We start from the raw sequence: 8,611 nt of genomic DNA, 5'->3' as shown, positions 1-8,611 counted from the left end.
TTCGAGACCTGAAAGCTGAGCATTCCTGCGGGATGAAATACCACCCACACACCGAACCACACACGGCCATCTTTTCCCTTTTTGTCATCACCCCTCTTTATGCTTTACCAACTCCAACAAACACAAGAGGATTTATGGTAAATCTGTATCACATGCCATAATACATATTTTATTTTAAATAAAATCTCCCAGGCTTGAAAAAATAATCTTCATTTTATTATTTTATAATGTATAACTACAATTCTATATCATCAGTCTTCTACATTGTTGAAGTAGGATTCTCTAGGGTTTCAAGAATTTAGCACAGTCTTGTACAATGGTGATAACTTTTCAACTGGAGAAACAGTGGATATCACATTTAATCTTAAATCTTCATTATCTCATGGACAAAAGTAAGCTCAAAAATAATCTCAATTCCTTAAGGGAGCAATAAAGAGGGAGATAGGCACATGCGTGCGCGCACACACACACAGACACATATACACAGAAGGACTAAAGGAGAATGTTCAGACCAACAGTGATGATAGTTCAGGCTGACTGAGACTGATGGAATGTTCTGAATGCAGAATGAAGGCCAGAAGACTGTCTCTTGGCGGCCAGGATAGGATACGGGCTCTCTTTTAACTCATGGATAAGAGATAATTTGAAAGTTCCTCCTATGTCCTAGGATATATATACACACACTTTTTAGATTGTACAGCCTATTCTCAAAGGAACTTTAGGAATTAGGCAGAAATAGGAAAATAAGGGCATATGGCTGCATTTAAAGAAAGTCCACACAGGAAAATGAAAATTTTTTCCCCATTCTTTTCCTTTGGATATGATAGCTTACAGAATGCCCATTTATTCTTACTTTGGGGTAGTGTTGTGGGGGGGTGGGTGGAGGTGTGTGTAAATGAAACTGATTCATAGTAGGTAAATCTTAAGTAGCTAGTTTTTTTTTTTTATGTCAGCAAATTTTACCTGGAAAGGAATGAGAGCACTTACCAAATTTGAATTTGATGTCTCTTCTTTAATATCCTTTTAGGAAGACATATTATTTGGAGGATGAGGAGTTGAAAATATATTCATTCAGCCAATACTCGAGTGGCTACTGAGAACTTATTACAGATGCCTAAGGAGTTGATAACCATACATATGATCATCATCAAGGGCCCGAGAAAATCACATGGCTCCAGTGAATTCTAGTCATTAACAAGACCTGGACAACCTCTATACTACTGCAGGAAGCAACCCCTGGATGTACAGTAAGTACCATCATGTCCCATATATATTACTTAGGTGTCAGATATAGATTAATTGAACCATATTAATTAAGATGTTGAAAAGAATTATGCATTCATATCTAGGCAACACAAAAATGTTCTATATTTGAGGTGCTTTTTAAAGATTTTTGGAACACAATAAAAAGTAGATTTTTTAAAAAGCATTCTAACTTTGCTCTGAAGATCTCCAGTGGACACTGAGGACTAGGCAGTTGTGGCAGGTAGAATAATAATCTCCCCAAAGATGCCAATGTTCTAACCCCTGGAACCCTTAAACATGTTACTTTACATGACCAAAAGGACTTGGCAGAGGGGTTTATAGTCAGGATTTGGAGGTAGGAAATTATCTTGGCTCATCATGGTGGGCTCAATGGAATCACAAGGGTACTTAAAAGGAAGGAAGGAGGCAGGGGAGTCAGAGAGGCAGACATGATGATGGAAGCAGAGATTGCATTGATTCATGGCCAGGAGCCAATGGGTGTGGAAGCCTGTAGAAACTGGAACAAGTGAGAAAATATACCCTCTTTGAGCTTCCAGAAGGATTGCAGCCCTGATTATCCACTTAGATTCTGATCTCTGCAACAGAAAGATAATGACTTTGGATTCCTTTAAACTACAATGTTTGTGGTAATATTGCAACAATATAGAGACTTTTTTTGTATTTTATCAACATTTATTTATTTTTGGGACAGAGAGAGACAGAGCATGAACGGGGGAGGGGCAGAGAGAGAGGGAGACACAGAATCGGAAACAGGCTCCAGGCTCTGAGCCATCAGCCCAGAGCCTGACGCGGGGCTCGAACTCCCGGACCGCGAGATCGTGACCTGGCTGAAGTCGGACGCTTAACCGACTGCGCCACCCAGGCGCCCCAACTTTTTTTGTATTTTAAAATGTCCATCTATCTATAGGATAGGGAGAATGCATAGTGTTTGGAGAGAATCTGTAGGTGTTTGCAGAGTATAAATAATATGGTATTTGGCATAGTTGAAAAACTATTAATTTGTCCAAGAGTAAACCACTTTATTCTATGGACATGCTCAGTTATGAAAATAATGTAAACATTTATCCCATTTTTTTTAGTCTAGAGGTAAAAATGCTTAGTTCAAAGGAAGAAAATATTAAGAGCCTCATCTCAAAAAATACATTATACATTATAATTACATTATAGCCTTGTAAAGATAGTAAGGACATCAAATTTTAATATTTCATAAGAAATTTAGATTTTTAACAGAAGATTTGGAAAACAGCAAAAGGAAATATTAGCGATTTATCAGTGTATCACCATATAAATGACATTGTGATGTCGTTTTAAAACTGGGATTGCTTTTTTAATTAAGTGAATTTTTAAAAAAAGCAAACAGATGACTAAAGAAATCTGTAAAATATGCTATCAAGTAATTTATGTCTCAACAGTTTGTTATATAAATTGCTTTCTGCTAATTATGCATTATATTTCCCTGAGACCTACAAAGAACAATCTTTCATCTCTAAAGGCTTTTGGCTTTATTATCTTAGTAGTGTATATATATACACATATATATACACATATATACATACATATATACATGTATATATACATATATATACACACACGTACATATGTATATATATACTATTTATATTTTATTAAATATGTGTAATATATTTATATTTTATTAAATATATATTTATTATATATATATAACATATGTATTTATTTATTTTAACACTTTTTTCTTCCAGTTTTATTGGGAAATAATTGATACATATCACCATCTAAGTTTAAGGTATACAGCAAGATGGCTTGATTTATATATAATGTAAAATAATTACTACAATCAGTTTAGCCAACATCCATCTTGTCATGTAGATAGTATAAAAAGAAAAGAAAGAAAAAAGGGAAAACATTTTTTTGTGATGAGAACTCTTAGGATATACTTTCTTAGCAACTTTTGTATATATCATACAGCAGTGTTAGCTACAGCGATCATGTTGTACGTTATATCGCTAGTACTGATTTATCTTATAGCTGGAAGTTTGGATCTTTTGACCCCGTTCCTCCAATGCTCTCCACCCCCAAAATCTGATAACCCAAGTCTCTCTCTTTTTTCAGAGTTTATTTATTTTATAAGTGAGGTCATCCAGTGTTTGTCTTTGATTTATTTCATTTAGTATAGTGCCTTCAAGATCTATTCTTTTAACCCTCTTGACTGTTTTATGTGGCTCTGACCTATAAATCCTTCCTTTGTTTCTATAAGTCTGCAGATATATCCTGGCTTCCTTTGAGCATCTCTATAATATCATGACAAATACTGTCATTTACTTTTTTATGAGAAGATAGTTAAATTGTTTCTTTAAGAGACAGTGAAAAAAAAGCTAAGATTTTATTTAGGAATCCTCTGTATTTCATAAATATTTTAAATATATGGATCTTAATGAAATAAAAATAGATGCTCAAACGCTATTTATGAATTACTAAAGAATCCTTAACTTTCTGTCATTTTCTCTCCTGTTTCTCTCCCATCCCACCCTCAAAATATTTGGATATCTGGAAATTCTATATTTTCAAACAAAAAAAAAGAAAAAAAAAGAAAAGGCTTTTCTCAGCGCAGCCTAGAATGTCAATGGAGAGATAACGGCAAAGGATCCTCAGGCAGAGGGATCAAGGAAAGTATTGGAAATGGATGAGTGGGGTGGAGGAGTTAAGTGGTTTGAGTTTTAAGTATCTATTTTACCAGACATATTTTGCAATTCTTTCCATCCTTGTACTTTCGGATAGGGATTTTATAACTCAATGCTGACTGTAAATCCTAGAGTCCTATATATCTAAATATATATAATTTTTTTTTAAGAGAGAGACAGAGAAAGGGAGAGAGAGGGAACGTGAGCAGGGGAGAGGGGCAGAGAGAGAGAGGGAGATGGAATATCTTAAGCAGACTCCATTTGAGGGCTGAGCCTGATGTGGGGCTTCATCTCAAGACCCGGGGATCATGACCTGAGGGGAAATCACATGTTACACCCTTAACCGATTACGCCATCCAGGTTTGCCAGGGGACAACTTGAATAAAAACAGAAGCGTGTTTCCATCAGTGGCCTGGTTACACTGACATTGTCTAGGGTACATAATATTTAGGTCTGCATTTCTTACAGAGGTGATTGTCTTATTGCCTTTTTAAACAAGCCTTAATTTTAACCTTGTGTTTTCAAAAACTTTTTTATAACACCTGAAAATTCCCAACAAAGTGAAAAATTTTACACATCTCTCATCTGGTGGAGTTTTATGTCTTACATTTTCCAGAGTCAACAAGTAGCAATTTTCTTTACTTATGCCTCGACAGTTTTCAATACCTGTATTTGTTAAATATCTTACTGTAGAACAGATTTAAGTATAGAAAGCCATAATAAACAATTAGGCTTGTGGGCTTAAGAGATCATTCACTCAATAGGAAATTATTTAATCTAGTTTCAGATGTATATAACACTAACTTAAAACAGTACTTGTGGTGAAAATAAAGTTCCCTTATAGAGAAAAAGATACATCTGTAAAGGTAATAATTCGGGCCCTAAAAGACCAAATTTCTTATAATGAGCATCGAACTCAATGCTATTGTGAATTAATTATACATTGGAAGAAATTAATAGTACATACAATATTGGTCACAAGCTCATTTTGAAGGCTGTTACTAATTCCAAGTCAGTGTTACTTGTACAGTTAGAAGTTAAATACTAGAGCTTTGCTCTAATCGGGAAGATCCAAAAGAGTTGTTGCCTGAATGTGGTATAGACCGAAGCATCCCTACGGAAGTTAATAATGTTGCCTTAGGGAGTGGAAGGAACAGCAGGACTCTGGCAAGGAGGTTGAAGATACAAATTAAAAGCGCACAAGTATGTGAGGGAATTGAAACTTGATGTTCATGAGGCAGAGGTTAGGCAAACTCTCACTGGCAAAGTTACAATAAGAGTTAAACACAAAAACATATTCTGCAAATCTTGGTAATCAAAACCAGATCTGGACCTCTGCCATTAATCTGACCCCAGTTTCACCACACCTATAATTGAGCCCATGTAAACTAGACATATGAAAACTGCTAATTTATCGAAGGAATTTGATCTAAATGTTGTTAACGTTGTTGACAACTGTGTGGTTTCTAACCAAAGTGGGAATGTATTTGCTGTTGTTTTATTTCTGCAACTTTAAGTGGAAAGTTTTTTACTTCACTGTTTTTTTCTAGAAATGTATAAGAGAACTATGATTTATTTTTTTAAACAATTTTTAACTATTTGTTTATTTTTGAGAGAGAGAAGATCCGTGAGCAGGGGAAGGGCAGAGACAGACAGACAGACAGAATCCAAAGCAGGCTCGAGGCTCTGAGCTGTCAGTACAGCCTGATCCCACAGACTATGGGATCATGACCTGTGCTGAAGTCAGACACTTAACCGACTCGGCCACCCAGGCCCCCTGACAATGATGATTTCTTCACCCTCATGGCTAGGATTCAAAGGAGAAAAGTCTGGTTGTTTGCATGAGTTCTAACCTTTCCTATAGATGGCTGATGGTTTGCCTCAACTTCACTCCAGGGGAACAGTTCTAATGTGAAAGACAGTGGTTTGTGGATGTTGTAACCCAGACGCAGTTTCAGATTTAGACTAAACTCTCCTAGACCTACACTTCCTGAAGAGCTTTGCCCCCTGAGGTTGTCAGAAAATCTCACTTTAGCACCAGAAGGAATCTTAGAGTCTAGGGCATCGCCTGAAACCTGACTCAAGCTTCTTAGGCTTAGATTTTAAATCTTCCTGAACTCTGATTACGATGGAAAGGTGTTAACTGAAGAAAGAGTTCTATTTTTACCTTCAGATGGTCCTCAGAGGCTTTCCTAGAATCAGTGAGTAGAATTAACTTGAGGAATGGAAGGCAAGCCACAACCTGTGGAGAACTGGCTATCCAAACCTGGAAGACAGATCTTGAGAATGCTCTGTGCTATTCAGCCAGCTCTCAGCCTGCATGAAGGATCTTAGCTTCAAAGTTAGTTCGGGAGCTATTTGCAATTATGTTGCTTCTTCCAAACCCACCAGTTGGGAAGTGTCTTTCTGCTCAGGCTGCTGTAACAAAATACCACAGACTGGGTGGCTTTAAACAAGAGAGGTTCTAGAGGCTGGGAAGTCTAAGGTCAAGGCGCCAGCAGATTCATTTCCTGGTGAAAGCTCTCTTCCTAGCTTGCAGATGAAAGTCTTCCCACTGTGTGCTCACATGGCAGAGACAGAAAGCAAAAAAGCTCTCAGCATCTCTCCTTATAAGGTCACTAATCCCATCATGAGGAAGCCACCCTTATGACTTCTTGTATGTCTAATTGTTTTCCAAAGGCTTTATCTCCAAAGACCATCACATGGGTGGTTAGGACTTCAACATAGGAACTGGGGGGGGGGGGACACAAATCAGTCCCAGATTTTTAAGTTATGGTATGTTATTTACATGGTATTTTACTTTGCAAACAGCCCAACAGAAGGTTGAAGCAGAGACGTAGCAACAGCTATGTCACAGTGAGTCTCCAAAGTAGCTCACACTCAGGCATAATTTTAGCTAAAAGTCATGTGATGCTTAATTTAGCAAAATCTACTTTCAGTAAATCACAAAAGGAAATCAATACTAGGGTTACTGCAATTCATCTTGACCTAGCCCATGAACAGAAAAACCCAGCACATCTTCCATCAAGATAGCACTTTAAAAGACAGCGTTTTGTGCTTATCATTAACTAATTTCTTTTAAGAGAGGAAAAGTGATGCTGCTTTGTATCACAGTGCTTCTCGACCTACCTTCATAATAAAGGGGTTTTCCAACTTCGAAGATTTCCTATTTTCATAGAAACAGCATTAGAAATTGATTGTGATGCTCCTTTACCATTTCTTAGCTCTCTAAACCCCCCACGGGAAATGGGGGAACTTGCGACATAATATAATCAGGCTAAACAACCACAAACAGTTGTAGTCCAGATTGTCCAGGATAGATGGTTGTGGAGCCTTCAAAAATAAGTAAGATTCAGATCCAGACAGGGGCTACATCCTCCAGGAGACATAGAGAAGGGCTGTCCCTTCTAGGAAGAGGACGCCATAGTGGCCAAAATAGGACACAGAGGTGTCCTCACTGTGTATGAAAATGGTGAGCAGTCACTGTGGTTGCAGCCAAGCAGCCTTTCCTGGACTAGTGGAGAGAGAAAACATAAAAGATGAAGAGATCAAAAATAGGTTTGATATGAGACCAATAGACCAGTACACCTTCCTAAGAAATTAGCCTTCACAGAGTGTATTTAATTAAAGGAAGAAATTTAAAACACATGCTTTTCTTTCAGGCAATCAGAGCAAACACAACAGAGAACAAGCGACTTCAAGAGTATTGAATTATATGTTGTCATTCAAAGCAATTAACAATAGACATAGTTAAGAGGAAAGCTTTGTGTCAGACAAGAAGCCTATTCGGCTAGGTTTTTTTTGTTCTTTTTTTCTTTTCAAACATCCCTTACTGCTTATTAACCATGAAATGCTGAAACAGTTTCAGATATATTGTAAATAAAATGATGAAATTCTTCCACTGTGGGTAGCACACGGTAGATTGTCTTAATTTTATTCTCTTTTATTAGTGGGACAAGTCTGAGGAGGGAGCAGGGAGGAGGAGGGAAGGGAGAGAAGGGTGGGGAATAGAGGTCAAGGTTCTTTATTACTACAAATTATTTCTCAGACGAGTCTTTTCCTTGGAGACAGGAGCTGATACACATCAGCTTACATATCAACTATAGCAGTCCCTTCACTTAGAGATTTGGTATGCTCTCTCGAGAGGCAAAACCTTCTAAATAAGAAAGTGTGAAGCACAGACAGACGTAAGGCTAATGAACTAAAGGCTAAGAAACTATCTTCTCGGAGAGAATATATGCATGTGAATATATGTATGTAGATGTATATCCCCTCGGAGGATGTAGAATCCCAATGTCACAATTTTATAATATCCAACCACTCATGTTTTCAAGCAAAGAAATGTTATATCCACTCTACTTTTAATATAACTCTTTTGCATTAGTAGGATCTTTGTAGATCTCGGGAAATAAAATCTAATTTTTCAGTGGGCCTTTTAATCGACTGTTTGAGTAATTTTGCAAACTCAAACTATTTGAGTTATTTACATATGCATAGGAACCTGAATAAGTGTTTATTCTGACAGTGAACTATAAATGCATGAATTTACTGCTCTATTCAATATTACTATTTTTAATTCTAGTTCAAATAAAAACATGTTGCCGACCTTTTCCTTTTGATACTATAATAACTTCAATTTATGGCAAGAACTATTTTTCAGCGTTTCACCCCTGAATATAAAGAAT

The 8,611-nt window shown here is 36.9% G+C and overlaps 1 long non-coding RNA gene across 1 annotated transcript in view; it reads left to right on the top strand.

The window, feature by feature from the left end:
* The first annotated feature begins 1,031 nt into the window (after positions 1 to 1,031).
* Positions 1,032 to 8,611, top strand: part of LOC123384781 — a 57,717-nt gene continuing 50,137 nt past the window's right edge. The window contains exon 1 of the long non-coding RNA XR_006596324.1: positions 1,032 to 1,247. This is a non-coding gene — a long non-coding RNA (uncharacterized LOC123384781). The remainder of the gene's footprint in view (positions 1,248 to 8,611) is intronic.

The sequence above is a fragment of the Felis catus genome, chromosome B1 (genome assembly GCF_018350175.1).
Source record: "Felis catus isolate Fca126 chromosome B1, F.catus_Fca126_mat1.0, whole genome shotgun sequence".
Lineage (NCBI taxonomy): Eukaryota > Metazoa > Chordata > Mammalia > Carnivora > Felidae > Felis > Felis catus.
Note: the sequence above shows the minus strand (reverse complement) of the source record. Positions and strands in the feature narration are given on the sequence as shown.